The 18,564-nt window shown below is 35.0% G+C and overlaps 1 protein-coding gene across 2 annotated transcripts in view; it reads right to left on the bottom strand.

The window, feature by feature from the left end:
- Positions 1-13,219, bottom strand: part of CDH9 (cadherin 9) — a 100,136-nt gene extending 86,917 nt beyond the window's left edge. For both annotated transcript variants that reach the window (XR_003572657.1, XM_027896622.1), the window contains exon 1: positions 12,926-13,219. The gene's annotated coding sequence lies outside the window, so the exon portion shown is untranslated. The remainder of the gene's footprint in view (positions 1-12,925) is intronic.
- Between the last annotated feature and the right edge of the window lie 5,345 nt (positions 13,220-18,564).

Below are 18,564 nucleotides of genomic sequence, written 5' to 3'. Positions count from 1 at the left end.
CTCATTTTGGTCTCTGAACAAGCTATACTTTTTCTCCCAGTCTATGCAGAAAGAAGTTTCTTCACTCTGTCTGTATTTTCCTCTAACTTTATCCTCTGAGGTATCAGTAATCACAGTCTGTTGGCATTTTGCAATACTGTTTCCTCTGACATTTACCTTAAAAGGAACGTGGATTTTTTTCCACTTCTTTGTTTGAATACTGATGACTTCTGCGCAGAACAGAATGCATTTTAAAAAAACAGTTGTTCAAATAATTTTGTCACATATTGTATTATAATTGGCTTTGTCATGTAATGCTATCTCCTCACTTTATATACACATGCACAATTATACAAATTAACATGGGTTCTGCACACATACCAACCCTTGTGCAGCAGGAAGGATATGAAGAGGCTGGAAAGAAAAATATCTAATAATTTAACATTAGCCCTTACTGCATAACAGTTGACCATTTTCACCCTGTTGTTACTTCCCAGCCTGCAGACCCTGGTGAGAGTCAGGCACTTCAGGTGTTCCTGAACAAGCTGGTGCTCAAGAGTGCAGTGCATTTTCTGTCCCTCTGTGGCTCTCCAGTCCTCTATTTGGCCTGTTAATGACTGTGACAATATTTCCTTCCTTTATAAAGATTGTATCTAAATGCTATTGATGTCCATGGGAATATACAGCTGTACCACCATGAGTTTACATCAGAACTAAGTGCATTTCTGTTGTTTACCTGAAACTTATACTTATCTGCTGCCATAGAACACTTGGAAATACTGTGTTGTAATTGCTCACTGGTAATTGGCAATTTCTGAGGGGCACGATAGGAATACTAATTTACTAGGTCTCAATATAACAATGATCTTCTTTCAGATAAGTGAGATAGAACCATATATTTACAAAGACACTGTATATGATGCGACAATATTATTTGCATAATTTTTGTGTGTTCTAGTATTTCTTTTTCAAGATTTCAGTTTTTTATTCTATGCTCAAGGAAAAAGTCTGTTATTGGAATTAGAGTATTTTTTTTACTGAACTATAAACTATGACTGTTTACACTATCCTGTTTTACTAGAAAATTGACAGGATTCAAATTCAGAAGTAAATTTTTTTTTTTCTTATCTCAGGTAAAGTCAAAGGCAAAACTTGAACTTAAAAAATGCAGGCTTATATCTATGAAAGCTCTGAACTTGTTAATTGCTTCATATTAAAACCATAATGGTTAAAACATCTCTTTTTTTTTGCAATTGCACTGTCTGTGCCTTCTTGATTATTCTCTTGTCCTTCAGATTTCTTAATGATATCAGAATCAAAACAAAGTATGAATAAAAAATTCTCCAATTCCTATCCTTTCACAATCTCTACCTTTGTTTGCCTCCAGTCTTTTCAGTCTATGAACACAAACAAGGTTACTTATGCCACGTATTTTTTTTATAAACCTTTCATCTGTCGAAAATGCAGTAGACGCATATTGTTCAAAATTGCTTTGTTTCAGATTACTACAGATTACAGACACTATAAACATTTTCCATCAAGAAGTGGGGATTCTGTTTAACAAATTTGAAGCTGCTTGTAATCTGCCCATGTATTTTTGTGTAAGTCACCTAGAAATGAGTTCCTCAAAAACTTGCAGTCTCATATGGTATGAAACACTCATTTAAACCAGTGTATCCCTAGTGATCTAGGTAGTGTTGTGCTGTTCTGTGAGAACTGAGTTCAGTATCTTTAATTTACAAAGGATAAGTTGACTGTCACTTAACTAATAGGTAGTATTTTCCATGTTGGTGGAATGCAGAAATATTAATATGTATATTATTTAACTGTTATAAGTTTTGCTTGGCAGTGACTATCAGGGGACATAAATATGAGAGAAGAGTATATAACTCACCTGAACAATGGTTGTCCTAATAGAATGACAAGCTCTGGATGTCCAGTGGTGTGGGCACATGAACTTAGGCCAGGTTGGATCCTATGCTTTAGCCCAATTCTTGGTCTGTCCTGGAGTTCTCTTAATGATGGAGTACAGACAGTAATTATTCTTAATCTTAACCTTCTCAATATGTCATTGTTTTCATATCAATAAAGTGTTGAGATAAACATGTTGGTAACATTAACTCTTTTGGACAACAGATCAGTGAGACTTTGAGTAAGAAGAAGAATCTTTTCCTATACTTGTTGCACCAGTTTTGCCTCCAGAACAAGGTGGAAGGACTTTTTTGCTGACACATCACACTATGGTGGAGGCTGCCATCCTCTTTTTCCTTGCTTCCCTAAGGTTGACGATCACTCAAGGATACCTCTGAACCCTCTATTTTCCTCTCTTCAAATCAACAAGTCTCTCTGCCCCCACAAAACTCAATAGTCCTCTGGCTCAAAACACAGCAGAAACGCAGTGAGGCTCGTTGCTCCAGAAGGCAGTGATGCTAGATCCAAGGGAGTTGTACAGAGAATGAAAAGAGATAAATTTTGGAAATGTTATGATACTGCTGCCATTCTTTTAGATAATAATTTTGGGAAGTGGTTTCATGTACATTAAGTTTCTACTGGGATGTTGTGGTACTCCCACTCACTACCAGATTCACTTTATGAAATTATAATGTACATGACTCTCATGACTTCAACTGCAACTTTTTAATTACACTTATTTATGCCCATAAATGTATATAAATATATATATATCACCAAAATAAAGAATATGTAAGTATTTGCATTTAAATATTGAAGTTTTTTGCAATGTGTTTAAATTTCTTTTGCATGTACTTTCGTACTACTTACTCTAGTCAATAAAACAAGTGAACATTGATAAATACTCATTAAATTCTCAGTGAGATAACCTACAAGTTTTAGCATCCATTCCTACCATTAATGAATATGACTGGAAAAGTATTAAGGTAAATCAACTTCTAGCTACAACTGTTTAACATATCATATGGTAACATTCCATGTCTTCAACAAAAACAACAAAAAAACCTACAATACATGCTGCCATCAGATATGAACACCATTATATTTCAGGGCAAATAACAGGTTTTCATCTTTTGAATGGGATTGGTACTGCTGTTTGCCAACCACGTCTGAGAAAGCAATTGCTTGTAATTTAAGGTGGTAACTTAGTTCTATGACTACCTTTATATTTAAATCTTGAAATCTTCAATTGTCCTTTTTATAAATAATATGAAAATATCTTGGATGCTCTGTGGTAATGCTGAAAATTTCATGCTTCATTCAGTGTGCCCTAGAATTAATGAGTACTGACTACCTGCAAAAACCCAAAGAAGATGTCTTTATCTTCCTTGTCCTTCCTGTCCTTCAGATACTTGATACTGGTCACAGGGTTGAAAATTTTTGTTTAAAGTAGATACTCATATCATTTGACCTGTTAGTTATCAGGATAAAGTTAAACTTTAGGACCAATTAAGTGAAGTAGGAATAAGAAGTCAATTTTAATTTGCATTGTGAAGGGACATTTAAATTCAAGTTATCAGAGATATTTCTTTGTCTGTCTTGGGGCTGATCATTTAGATGACCACATAGTAAGGCTGAAGTGCATTGTAGCAAAAAGATTTCAGATTTCCTGAATCTTTACGTCTTCAAGAGAGAAAGAGTGATAGAAGCTAAAAAGCCCATGTTGAAATAATTGCATGAGTTTTCTGATGGTACAAATTTTGTCAATACATGCAATGAGGTAGACAGTGTATGAATACTAAAGTGTTTCAGTGAAAGTTATCAGTCAGTCATGCCATGTAATTTTATTAATGTGATTTAGTCAAAAGTTCCTCTTTCATGGAATTTTTGCCTCAAAAAGAAATTTATTGAATGAAGTGGAATTTTTCCCTAAAATCTTGAAAGAATAAACTGGTGCTGATTTGCTGGAAGACCCTGGGAATTACTGGCCAGTCAGCTTCACCTCTGTGCCTGGTATGATTATGAAACAGATCCTCCTGTTAAAGCATAAGGAAGACAAAGAGGTAATTAGGGACAACTGACATGGCTTTACCAATGGTGAATCCTGCCTGACTAATCTCGTGGCCTTCAATGATGGACTGACTGTGTCAGCAGACAAGGACCTACAGAGGTCATGTACCTGGATTTCTGTAAAGCCTTTGGGGCACCCACAATAGTCCTACTGCTAAATTGGAGACATACGGATTGGATGGTTGGACTGTTAGATGGATAAGTAATTGGTTGGATGGCTTCATCCAAAACTTTACTGTCAGTGTCTCAATGTCCAAGCAGAAACTAGTAATGAGTGGTGTTCCTCCAAGCTCTCTAATGGGACCAATACTATTTTATGCCTTTATTAACTATATATACAGTGAGATTAAGTGCACACTCAGAGAGTTTTCAGATGAGACCAAGATGAGTGGTGCAGTTGATATACTTGAGGGAAGGGACACAGTCCAGAGGGAACTTGACAGACTTGAGGAGTGTGCCTGAGTGAATCTCATGAAGTTCAACAAGGCCAATTCTAAGGTACTGCAGCTTGCTTGGGGCAATTCCCAATATTACTAAAGACTGTGAGATGAAAAGATTGAGAGCAGTCCCACTGAAAAGGACTTGGGGGCATTGGTAGATACAAATCTCAGTGTGACACAATGACTTTAAACTGAAACAAGGAAAGGTTTAGGTTGGACATAAGGAAGAAGTATTTTACAGCAAAGGTGTTGAAACACTGGAACAGGTTGCCCAGAGAAGTTGTGGAAGTTCTGCTATTGAAAGTATTCAATAAACACCAGGTTGAATGAGGCTTAGAGTAACCTGATCTAGTGGAAGGTGTCCCTGCCCATGACAGAGGGGTTGAACTGGATGTCCTTTAAATCTCCCTTCCAATCCAAACCGTTCTATGATTCTGGATTGATAATGTAGACAGAACAGATGTTTTGCTGTGTTTTCCTTTGATATTTACCACCCTGGGTTTTATGTGAATAGGAACTTGAAATGACCTGTAGAATCCTCCTCAACTCAGAGCATGTAGTCATCTTACCTTACCTGTTGCTGTCTAGAACTGAGTATACCACTGGAGACCTTACAGTGCAAGTACATGTATGACTTTCATGACACAGATGCTGTGCAAATAAAAAAGAAAACAAAAATTAAAAAATCTATATGAATGTAACTGTACATATAAAGGTAGAGCTATATTTACATAGATATATGTAGATACATGTATGGATGTATCTAGATCTCTAAATCTCTTTATGTCATCTCTGCCTCTAAAATTATATCATTAGTGACACAGATACTGATATAGATACATGTATACACCAATACATGTATGTTTTCTCCACAAGCAATGAAATTTCAGGGCTTTTTTTAATTACCTACTAAAATCACAGGCTGACTAGCATGAAATTTAATTAGTGCCAATTAACTAGAGGTGGAGAAAGCAGAAAATTAATGTGACTCATTTATTCTCCATTCTACTGCAATGTCCCCCTATTTATGTTCCTTAAAGAATTTTTTTTCCAGATTTCAGCTTTCAGTCTGTACAAATTATTGATTCTGATGTTATTTGCACAGAAAGGGTATAGATAAACTACAGCATTCATTTTGGTCCTATTTTTATTGTGGCTACCCAAACTATTATGTTTCAAATTATCTCAAATAATCCAGAATCTTATCCTTTATATAAATCTTTAAGCTCCTTCAGCTTTGTTAATCTACTCTTTTTGGAGAGGAAGTTTTCCTTCTTTGCTTCCTTCCTTCCTTCCTTCCTTTTGAGAACTAGTGATGCTTTGTACCAGGTTGGCAAGGTTTTTTTCCAATAGCTCTCTGCATGTACTACACTGGGTTACTCAGTAATGCATGTAAATACAAAGTGTGACTTTGTATTGTTTGGGACCACCACACATAGACCTTATGAAAGTTCTCAGTGACATACAGTGCTACTGTTTCTAACTATCCACACTTTCAGAAAAGTATCATTTTCTCCTAAGTTTATATAGTTTATCTGCCATTTAAAAAGTAGTGAAATACTTTTCAAGTAGAAGTTGAGATCCATTTTTTGTCATGATGCCAGGAACTTTAATCCTGTACTGGTTAATCCTAAAGACACATTTTAGTTCTAATCAAAACTCAAACTATGGATATATGCTATTCCTAGTGTGTTACACACACTGATCTGTACACAATCTACAGGAATAATTTGTTGTCATATGCAGTTTTTGAGGAAATCTTTCCTATTTATTTTAATCATCATTTATATATTACTGGACATTGCTGAGTGTATCTCTTGAGTAATCAAGGTAACTATGGGCCTATGTCTGTGTATAGCGGTGCAGTTCACTGTTTAATGAAATAAATCCTTTGCATACATAATCTTTAAGGTTAAAGTTAAAACTCTATTCAGCCTGTAGGCTTCTAGTTTTAGGAACGTTATGAACTAGAATCTCAACACATTTGGGACAGAAAAAAAAAATGGGGGCCTTTATGTATTTGAAAGGTTTATTTTTTGTTGATCTACAATTTATGAATCTGTTAGGAAAATTTGCTCTGAAATGTAAATATGAGTTGCATGGGAACAAATTCAAATGGCAAATAAATGATTATAATGAGTACCATTGTCAGAAGTGCTAAATCTTTCATTCCAGCAGTGCTAAGAGTTACATTTCTGAATGTGCAACACTAGGTATATTCCTAAAGCATTATCTATTAAATTTAATCTTTCAATATGGATTAACATCTTTTATTTTAATTTTAATTTCCTTTTTTTTTTTTTCAGACAAAAACATCAATCTGTGATACAATCTAGCCACTTCCTAATTTACTCCCCCTTTTGACTTCACTGCTGTTATTTCCCCCTTTCCTGAATGCAAGCTTCAGGGAAAGATTCTCAACCAGTAGGCTGTTTTGGTCACTTGTAGCTGAGAGCAGCTGTACCAACGTCTTTGAGAGTTTCTTGTCTTTAATTGCCTTAAAAAGTTAGAAGTACGTTAAATGCATTAGATACTTTTCTGATTTGAAAATCCTTTTGTTTGGTGCAGGGATGGTTTATCATCATGGGTAGATTTTTCTGAAGGACAATAAGTGGAAGTGCAGGCACACTAGAAGCTTGGATTTTTTCAAAATATGACAAATGCTGTTAAAATATTATGAAATCATTACTTCAAGTGATACATGAGTTCTCAGCCTTGATGCTACTACTACTACTGCTAGTACTACTACTACTAAACAATATCTTAAGTGTTATAGATAAAGTAGTTCTATCTCCATGAAGGAAATTGAAGAGATCCATTAATTTTATTCAGGATACAAGGAGTTTCACTTATTATCTTATCCCTAGAAAAGGTATAAATACAATCCAGAAAGCTGTCTTTCTGCTAAGGACAGAAGTCATGTATAACAAAAATTTAAAACCACTAAGAGCAAGATATGGCTTAATTTCTGGTAATCCATGGAACACTATTAAGGAAAGGAATGAAGAGTCTACATTATTTTTTAAGTATATTTCCATTTCTTTAGCAAGTCTGAATTCTCATTAAAAGTGAAATTAGCTTTTACATTTGGGAAGCAAATGTAAGGATTATTGCAAATCTTTCAGGAAATGGGAAAATATTTTTTGTAACATAATAATTTTATGTTTACTCTGAGGGAAATGGAAATTTTCATCAGATGGAATCATTATAAGAACACAGATTCAGTACTCATTTTTACTCTGGGTAAGGGAAATGCACACAAGCAATTTCACTGGCTTCAGTGGGACTAGTCTTATTGTAAAATGTTAGTCATCCTGAGTACGGGTTCCAGAATGTGGCACAAGTACAAATAGCTCTCCTGACAAATAACTACTACAAGAATTTCCTTTTGAAATAAGTATGTTTTCCTGGTTTTTTTTCTTTTACTACACAGGCAAAATGAGTTCCAGGAGATTACCCACAACCAGCACCTATGTCTTAAAAATCAGAAGAAAGAGCTTTTTTGCAGTAGCTTCTTACTGCAAAGCTTGATATTTAAATCAATTATTATTAAAAAAAAAAAAAGAAAAAGAAAAAAATAATTCAAACCATGTAAAAGTATTGCGATAAACAACAAAATAAGCAGGCAAAATTAGAAAACAGCACTGCAAACTTAAGCAAACACATTTTAATATACTCTTTTTGTAAAATATTTTATCATTCTTAGAATTTGCATAAGTTACGCTTGGTTTTACGTCTCTAAACATGTATGTATATACATATATGTATAAATATATATGTATATATATAAAAGTTCTGTTCATAAACTGGGGCTATTTTTATTTGTTATAATCAAATATGAATAGTTTACTGATACTTTTCAATCAAACAGAAGTAATGGGATAAATTTCTCCTTTATCCCCAACACACACCATTTTCACTTTGCCTCTTCATCATCTCTATAGGAGCAAATATTGAATGATGGAATACAGAGGAAATAAAGAACAATTACTTTGGTAAGATCTTTAACTAAGGTTGTTAGATCATTATATTTTTTAAATTTCCTCTATTGAACACTCTTTTACAACTTGGTGTTTTATTGAATTTTTTTTAAGAGGTGCCAAAATATAAATGTCAAATTCTATCCTATTGATTATCATTATAATAGGTCATAATTTTTTGAAAGTAATGGCTAAATCTAATTATTCTTGTATATATTGCCGACAGACTTGTATACATTATTAATTGACTTCAACTGAACTATTAAAAATGTAAATTGAGACAATCTCCCTATGAAAGTTGTTGTGTACTTTGTCTAAAAGGATGGAAAGGCCTACTGTTTCCACCCCCAAACATAAAAACATTATTCCCAGTTTTCTCTATTACACAGAGTCTTTTCTTGAGTGTAATTTACAAAGACTATATTTTGAATTTCAGCTAATGGTTTAGGAGCTCTTTCTCAATGTACTCATATGCAATGGGAAAATGTTGTTAATGTTTTTCGGAAAATGGAATCTCTAAGTATCAACATGCATGGCCTAAAACTGTAATATCCTTCCAGGAAGAATTTCCATGAAGCTGGGGGTTATTTCCCTCAAATAGGGTTTGTGAGGACAAAGCAACTTAAATATTTTCCAGCACACAGAAAATTTTTACTTACATAAACCTCTCTAACATTTGCGTTTTCATATCAGGAGTTAACTAATATGAAAGTTACATTTGTATGAGATAGGGAAACAGAATCTAAAATGATTTTGTCTTCATATTGCTATTATTCTTACTATTAAAAATTGTGAAATTTAATCATAGAAGTTTGCATTTTACTATCAATGGAATACATTGGCCATCACTTTAAGCATTCCATTTTGCAGTGGCAGAAATATATTTCCAGAGAAACATTTGTGGTTGTTTCTGGTATCAAATTTAAGTGCTCAAGGCACATATGAATATTGATGTATTCATACAGAGAAACTGAAGAAGGACTGTGAAAGTGGAGGTCCCATTCTACCCCTGGCTCTGACACAGAGCTACTCCATAACTGAGACCAAGTCAACTCTCCATGCAATAATATCTGTATACGGGATGAAGACAGTGCCGTCCATGTCCTTTTGTTATTTTCTTTCCAAAACTAACTAATTTTAGAGCTTTCTTTTGAGATGCAGCATACATCCAGTGTTTTTCATTTTTACTGAAGTTAATAACAACATTTTCCTAGAAATAACCAAGGCTCAGTTTTGCTGGGATTTTGCACTGCAAACACGTAGTATGATCTGCTTAAGATATGCCTCTCCTGTTCAGTCATGCTTGGCAAGTAGTCCTCGATGCCATTGGGGTATTTTTATCATGATCAGTCACTGAAAGTCAGGAAAATAACTCGCCTTTTGCCATTCAGCAATTTTGTATGTGTTTAAAAGACAAAAGGGGAAAGTTATTAAAATACTGATGATTGCTGTTATAAAAATTATTTTTGTTCATTTCCCTTTGCTTTGTTTTCCCTCTCCTCCCACACCTTTTAGCAAAATTTTGGATTTATTCCTACAAATGACTTTTCATAAACTCTTCCACTGACATGTGGAATGCAGTTAGCTTTCACTCAGGCATCTCTATTCATGTTCAAATATTAGTGCTTCTGCAGATAACATTTGCATGTAACACCTGCTGCAAGCCTTAGAAATTCAGAAGACATCCTGATATGAATGGGAGATGCATTTTTATCTAGGCTTTTGCTCCAACTGCCTTCTGCAGTTAAATAGCTCTGACTTCATAGAAGAAACATGTAACATTATGTATCTATAGTGTCTTATTGTCTTACATCCCAGTCTGTATACTCCAGTTTTCTTGTAAGCATAAGATTTGTGCAGAAATTGGGAGAATTTTTAATCACTGGTCATTACTGAATTCTGATTTTCAGTAAGGTCTTCCTGTGACTGCAGAACAGTTTTCAAAATTGGGAAAAGGTGGGAAAGAAGGAAGAAAAGGAGAACAGTTCTGTGCTCCTGTTTCTCTCAGAAAACAGTTGCAAGAACCTGTGTGTTTGTGCCATCCTACAATAAATGAAAATTCTGAGGTAATGGATGTTCCTTCATGTGTCCTGTTATCATCATTCAACAGGAGACCTTAGCCTATCTTGTTTTATCTCCCAAACAAACTTGTCTTCAGAGGAAATTGTCTGTCCTGTTACTTTCTGTCTCTACTTTTCAAACGTTTCTGCCAGTAGATTCCTTGCAACCCATATTGTACAGATTCAGAAACCATGTCCTGATTCCAGGGCATAAGTGAGTGTCAGAACTAAGTTGCACAGTCCTTTCTGCAGCATTGTGGGTGATGACATTTAAACTAGTGGATTTATTACATTTTTTTCTTGTGGATAATTTGGGGAATTAAATCATCCTTATTGGCTGATCCCATGATGAGAGGGCATCTCTGCCAGCACCATGCAACCACTGCTGAGATCAGCATCCTTGTGGAGCAACAGCTAGGTGAGGGTAGAACACAGATCTCTGAACATGGGTTGCTGTCTGGTGGGAAGGACAACCTTTTCAGAATGGTCACTTCAGCTGAAAAGCCTGCAAATGCTGAAAGCTTGAAGCATTTTTACTGTGGAGCAGTTGAAAACATATGGCAGAGCTGTTTTTCTCCACATTTTCTCTACAGACTGCATCACCAAACTGCTTTTCATGTTTAGGTGAGATGTACTGGTTGCATACAAAACATAATTTTCCACAATAATGGCTGCAAGACAACCTCTGAAATGAAATATGCCACTCCATTCATAGGATAAACATGAAAAAACTTTGATTGCTGAAATCACCCCATCAAGTTTAAAAAGACTTGTCAACAATTTTAGGTACCAGATTCGTATATATTAGTAATAATAATACAGTTACATTTCTCCATTTAAAATTAATCTTGTTTAACTAACTTTAAAAAAAACCAAACAAAAATTATTTCTTTCAGAGATATTTGACTGTATAATGTGACCTTCTAAAAGTTTTATGTTTTTTACTAGAAAATCACCTTAGCTATAAACATATTTCATTCTGTCTTGAATTTACATTATTACGTAGTGAAGTACAAATGACAGGGCAATGTATTTTACCTGTCAAACTGACATACAGATAGTAAAATGCCTTTTTTTTAAATCTAACATAGTTCTTAAAATAGAGTTCTTAAAAATCATAGAAAAATTATAACGCAAGACTTATAAATATTTAATAAGTCCACTCAATTTTTGGAATAGAAATTAACATTTCAAATAGAAAGAATGACTTGGAAACAACAATTTTTAAATATCTGTCATTAGCAATTCCTATCACTGCAACCAATATTATTTATTAAACAAACCTTTTTATTGCATCACTGAAACTATTGCAAGTATTATACTTATGTTTTTATCCATATTTACCCTTACCATAAGTAGCTAGTGTAGCATTCAGCAATAAAACATAATCTTGCTGTTATTTCAGTAAAATACAAGTTTTATCACTGACTTTAATAAGGGCAAGACTGGTATACTGGCTGTAAATTTGTCTACTGAAAATGAAAATTATCTTAAGAAAATATCATTCTATTTTCTGACCTGTGACTTAACTGTATGACAAGGTAAGTAGCTACTGTATGCACATTGCCTTACAGCAGCAAAGGATATAAATTTCCTTTTAATTCATAAGCATCATTCTGTCTTTGAAGTTTATAGAGTGAAATTCAACGGATATGACAGTGTGTTTCTTGCGTGTGAGAAGAAAAGGCAAAATGTCATTCATCGGGCAATTGTTTTCTGCTGGTTACTTCAGAATCAAGTGGTCAGTGTGACCTTTTATACTTTCTGTTTTGCTTTCTTGTGTGAATCTCTGATTATATATATTGGATTGACAGGGTTGTTTGGAAGCACTTCTGGAATGCATCCTTGCACTTTAAGACTATTGTCTTTGACTTACTGCTATGGATATCTAAAGGGACATGTCCCTCAGTTCTCAGTATTTCTGAACCCTGAGTTGCCACTTCTCCTCTTAACACATATAAAAAACCCCCACTAATTTTGCTACTCCCACTAAAGAAAAACAAATTAAAGCAGTCATTCTTAGCAGTAGTAGAGATCTCTATTTTTTCATCCTTAGCTGGATTTGTTTTTATTAGATGTTTACCAGAAAAACAAATGTGAAAGAAAGAAAAAGATGATACCTTCTATCTGGACAGGTGAAAAAGCATCCTGCACAAAAGTTAGGCTATATTGTTACAGCCATATGGCAGTAAAACTGAGTAATAGTATTGCCAAATAGCATATGAATTGCTAGTTTCCTAATATGCACATCGGCTGTCATATATACAGCAACATATGTTTAGATTTCAGCAATTTAGTGTGTTTTTGTTTCTGAGTTGTATAAGGGAAATACCCCCAAAATGTTCCGCTGATACTACCCCTCCATACCGCCCCCCCACCACCACCCTAAAAAGTGTCTGTAAGACATCCTTAAGGCACTTCTAAAGAAAGTATCTGCTCTTTTGCTGTCAGGAATTCCCGTGCTAAAGAAAGTTAATCTACTCACCCAGTCTGTCACTGTGAGCCTAGCTTTGTCCGTTCAGTGCTGCTTCTCTACCTGCTTCCTCCCTTCTGCATTTTACCGTATCTCCAGCGCTGAATGCACTTGCATCTCTCTAGGGCTCCCTCTCTCCCAGTATCACTTTTAAGTCAGGCAGTCAGCGAGCAGAAGCAAAAGGGACTCTCTATCTGATTGGTTTCCATTCAGTGCCCCTGATTAATAAGAACCGTCCCTCACAGGGAGAGGTGTTGCTGCCCCTAACAGAGATGTTGCTGCTGACAGAGCCGCAGTGCTCAGCGTGAGAAGGTTTGGGGCTGGGGGGGACAGGGTGACGGCTTTGCCAGCCAGTGATTTGCAACTGAATGCAGTGGGAGGGTTTAAAGAGGAGGGCTTTGTTAAGAATCCTCTTATTAACTGAGGCTTAAATACAGAGACTAATGCTACCACCTGAGTTTGGTCTGTTTTAATAATAGGGGTAAAGGCATACCCATAACCTGTGAATTATATGAAGAAAAATTTCCTTTAATATCTATACTAGCAATACAGTGCCATTTGTGTGCAATACACATTGGAGAATCCAAAATTATCCTGTAACAGTACTACAGTGACAAATGATTTTTAAGGTGAAAGAAAGCAAAGTGTGTGAGATTTCTCCCTATACTCAATACATTTACAGCTGTAGCATCACTTAAAGATATTGATAATGATGGGCTTGTCACTGTACCTGAAAGTGGGCATAATACGAAGTTACAAGAGATGTTTTGGGAATTGTGACTAATATTGTTCAAGTCATTGCCTGAAATACACAGTTTTATCAGCAACAGTAATGATTTTCCTGCTTTCTGGTGCAGCCTGTTTGGGTACAAGTAATCACTGCTCTGTACTATGACACCGGATGTTCGATATCACAGAATATTGTGGTTTGCTTGAACTAGCATTTTCAAGTGAAGCATAACATGTCTTATTAAATGAGAGAACTGTATTATAAGTAAGAAGTATTGTAAATTCTGGATTTTTATATACTTGTGTGTATATATATATATGTATTTGTTAATTTTTTGTGGGTTTCTAGCTACTAATGACTATTTCATTCAACAACATAAGATAAAAATTAGAAATGAGACATTTAGGAACTGATTGATGTCACTTTCTGTGCTGACTAACCCTGAAGATAGTTTTCATCAAAAGTCCATTGTGGGCACCATAGAATAACATGAAATGCTGCAAAGTGTAGTTCTCTGGCCTTGTAGCATAATTAATTTAGTACCAAAACTTCCTCTTATATGAATCATGAGGCTACTTTGTAGTTTTGAAATGTTATTAGGGCTGTGTTTTCAATAGCTGGAGTGAAAGAAGATACCAATTTATTCTGGCAGAGAAACTGTACTGTGACAAGAGGAAGGTTTACATCAAATAGAGAAGTGGGAAACCTAAGTAAATTATTTATTTTTTCTTTAGGTTGTTATTATTGCTTTAATACTGCCATTTATGAGCTCAACAGACTCATATTCACCCTATAGGGTTCTTAGCAAGAACCAATTCACCATTAGATCCCATCTGAAATTATTAAGAGATTAATGCAATTCACATAGATATAAGTCAGAGCCTTTCCATTGATTTAAGTGGCAGTTAAATTTGACTCTGAATGAACTAGATCTTCTCTGTGAATGCAACACATCCATGATAACAATATTTGTATATCCATAAGGGACTGCAGAATTTGGTCTGATATTTCTAAAATCAGAAAGCAAAATCTAGACCCAGAACAAAATCAATTAATGTACTTCCAGTAAAACACAAAAAGTAAAGTTTTAATTCATAGTTCCATCCCAAAGTTGGTCCACTTCAGCAGTGGAAACTACTGAAAAAAAATACTTTGCATCATTTTTGTCTCAGTAATTACATGGGAGAGCAAAAGGAAAAGTTACAGACAAGTGTAAATTTCTGATGTCCTAAGGTCCCAGTGTAGCCTTAAATTTTGTGGATCCTAAGAAGGTATTTTCTTAATAGGAAGATGTATGGATGATAAGAAGGCATGAGTAATGGCTCTACTTTTTTCATTGTATTGGCTTTTTTTCACTCTTTTGGCTTCTTTTTGGGAACATTGCGGCTACTCTAATCAATAATAGGAGATTATCCAGGTGCAGAGGAATACCTGAAATGTGAGAGATGGACAAAGTATCTTTTCACAATACTTTCTTGAGTTTATTTGGTGGTATCTGAGGAATGGGGCCCTGATTAAAGACTGTCATAGATCTGTTCATAACAGTTTTAGGACACTCAGATAAATGGGAGTGGCCCCATTTTTGTTAATACCGTCTAGAAATTTGTAGTAAAACAAGCAACTTTATTTATATTTGACAGTGTAATGCCTTCTCTCTAACATGTACTTTTCATTTTATTGTAAATATGGCACAGTGACTACTACAGGGAAAAAAATTGAAATTAAGTGCATTCATGAAACCCCCCCCCAGAAAAACCAAAACATTTCTAATGCTAATGGTGTTGCATGATGGGGGTTAAAAGTTTTGTAATATACACTGTAAACAGAATAGACATCAAAAGTAGGCCAAAATGGAAAAAGCGTAGGTGTGACAGCAAATAGGGAGAGATGGGTGGAAATCTAAGCCTGTTCTTTGGCATGCAGAAGGCTACTCCGTATAGGGGAGGAATACAAAATGCTCCTTCTGAAAAAGAGTGGGCAGTGGAAAGATATGGAAAAGCAGAAAGTGCACCAAAAGGATAAGGCAGGATTGCTTTTATTGCAAGACAGGCTGTACTTCAGTTTTATATTTAATGAACTCTCTTTCAGAATTGGGTCTCTTTTCAGCCCTATTCATCTTTCTTTTTTTACATTCATAAAGATTTGTCTGCTAGCATCCATGGGAAGAAATGATTACATACCCACTCTTTGTTGAAATTCCAAACATTTCCTTATTTCACAGAGGCTAAGATCACTCAGTGGTGCGCAGAGTTGGGCTGGCTGCCATGTTAAATCATTCTGAGTTCAATCACTGTTTCCCATCGGTTTTTCTTTTCCTGACATGTTTGCGCTTAACATGTTTAAGCAAAACTAAAAGCAAATAAAACTTCAGAAGGGGAAAGGAATAATCTATTTTTATCCCTAGGTTTTTCTACCTATATGTATTCAACAGATGATATCTAGAAATCTTCCAGTGGAACTGATATCTTTTGTGATTTTATCCCATGCTTCTGACAAGGCAAGGCAGACCTGAATTTTCACAGATCTATGTTCCCACAAATGTCCTAGGGTCTGTAAGGAAATCTTAGTCTAGGGTTTAGTAGTAACAACTTCCCTTCATTATACCACTTCAATATGAATTTTTTCCATTGTCAGAAATCTTAAATATGTATTTAATCCTTCTTAAATAAGAGACCCTGTGTGATGCCGAAAAAGAACGGTGCTGAACAGAATGGAACAATCAAGAAACATATAAATAAGAAAAGCTCCCTGAGATACACATGAACAAAGCTAACAGTTGGGTAACTTCAGCTCTGCTCATTTTCATCAGAGGCTTTAAGATTCTGATACATAAAGAAACTGGATCAAATAATTACCACTAGTTGAAAAACTAATCTGAAACACATCTGTATTTTCACTTAGTCAATCATTTCAAAAGATTGCCATTAGCTTCTTTTCCAGTTTTTCTCCTAGCTTTCTTCTCTCTTTCTGTGAAAGACTTTGTATGATCCATTTGTCAAAGAATATGATAAAGTGCATAACTTTGAAAGATTGTTGGAACATCATTGTGTGAGTAGCCACAGGCAGGCAACCAGAACTACCACAAAACCACTGCTGAAATGCAAAAAGTAAATTTATTTCATTATCTCACTAACTGGAGGATCACGAAGCAAGACCTGGGCACAGACACATATGCGGGAACACAAACATTGTTAGGCTCAGCCCATCCTGGAGGGAGGCAGGTCCCCTGTTTGAACCCATTTATCAAGGGCCCACACATGTGTAGTTCACCACCATGCTGTCATCTCCTCTGTGCTTTTTCATGATCTCCGAGCTTTGATCTTCTCTCTCCTAAACAGGAAGCTCAAGAATATCCATTAGAGTGCCTCCAAGTTTCTCAAAACACCTACATTATCTCTACACGGAAATTCTACTTCTCAAAACAGACAGAGGATAAACAGAAGTAGGCGTAATATAGGGGGGTTTCCCACACTGTTATTGTCCAGACCTTGGTAATCCCAGCTGCAAGGTCATTTGAGTGGATCTCCCACCTTCCTTGCCGTTCTTCTGGTTTTAACCCTTTCCTCCCAAGAATTGTTAAATCAGACCTGGCGAGCACTAAATTTTGGCTGGCCCCAGCCTATGCATATCCTATACAGAGAATAGGTCATAAGAGAGAGAATAAGAAATCTCATATTTCTTTCCCACTTTTGAACCTCTTCCTTTGATACAATTATGCAAGAAACAGCCACTCTGTCTTGTTTGAAGGAGAATCATATTTCTTTATATGGCTCCAAGTTCCCAGAAAAAGACATGAGAGGAGGGAAAATATGTATATGGGAAGGAACATATATCATGACCGAAATGTGATAAGAACAATTAGACATTGCTAAACTTTGAGCTGTTTAAAATAAAGCAAAGTTAAAACACACTCATAAAGCAATCTGGTGTAACACAGACCGTTGAATTAGGCTAACATCTCCAGACTTATTTGTCTATCTGGTTTGAGAAATACAGTAGTAAAATATTTAGTTAAGGATATATATAATAATCTGTTTCATAGCTTAGTCTGTATACAGCATTTTTAAAGTAAATTAAACCCCTAAATTAGAATTTTTCCTGGCTTGGTAAAAACCCAGTTATTTATTTAGATAGTTGGTGTAAATTGATTGGAGTTATATGCATACACACACATGCATATACGTATTTACATACATGTACCTATTCTTCATTTATTTCAATGAGAAAACTTATCTATCTAAGTCAAGATTCAAAATTTGAATTCAGTATCATATTTAACTTGATATTATGGGTAAATATGTAGAAACACATTTTTAGAAAACCCTAGTAGTTTCAAATTTATTGATTTATTTTTAATTACTTTTTTTGTCATCCATAAATCAATGGTATATATCACTGTTATCTTGCCTTCTTTCCTCTGTCTGCAGATATACTGTTTTGAAACACTATAATAAGATAAATCTGGGTTAGGTTCTGCTGAACTGAAGTTTTAAAACATCAAACCAGATTTTACAGCAGCAAGACCTTAATGATTTTTATGTCTTTAATCAGTTCAAAGCTTGTTAAGATTTTGAAAGTACATAGTAATCAATGTAACTATGTAAAAAAAATTGAAGTGTTCAGATTTTCAATCAATTTACCAAAATGGTCATAGAAGTATGATTTATTGCATGCAGAAAAAGTAAAGTGCAGTATACTAACAACAAATATTGGATGGATGGTACTGACACTTGAAGAGAAAGTATAAATAAAGTCATCTGCATGAAAGTGTGCGTGCCAAGCTGAGTTTCAAGTCACAGTTTCATTAACTGACTTCCTTAGAACTTTATTTTTTAATCTTATATAAACACTTTTTGCATGATTTTCTAGACCTACTAACAATCTTTAACACAAATTTTTTTCTTGAAAATACTGGTTCACT

The sequence above is a fragment of the Empidonax traillii genome, unplaced genomic scaffold, assembly GCF_003031625.1.
Source record: "Empidonax traillii isolate 1590-97213 ecotype Southwest subspecies unplaced genomic scaffold, ASM303162v1 scaffold504:size1219251, whole genome shotgun sequence".
NCBI lineage: Eukaryota > Metazoa > Chordata > Aves > Passeriformes > Tyrannidae > Empidonax > Empidonax traillii.
The sequence above is the reverse complement of the archived record's forward strand: the minus strand, read 5'-3'. Positions and strand labels throughout refer to the sequence as shown.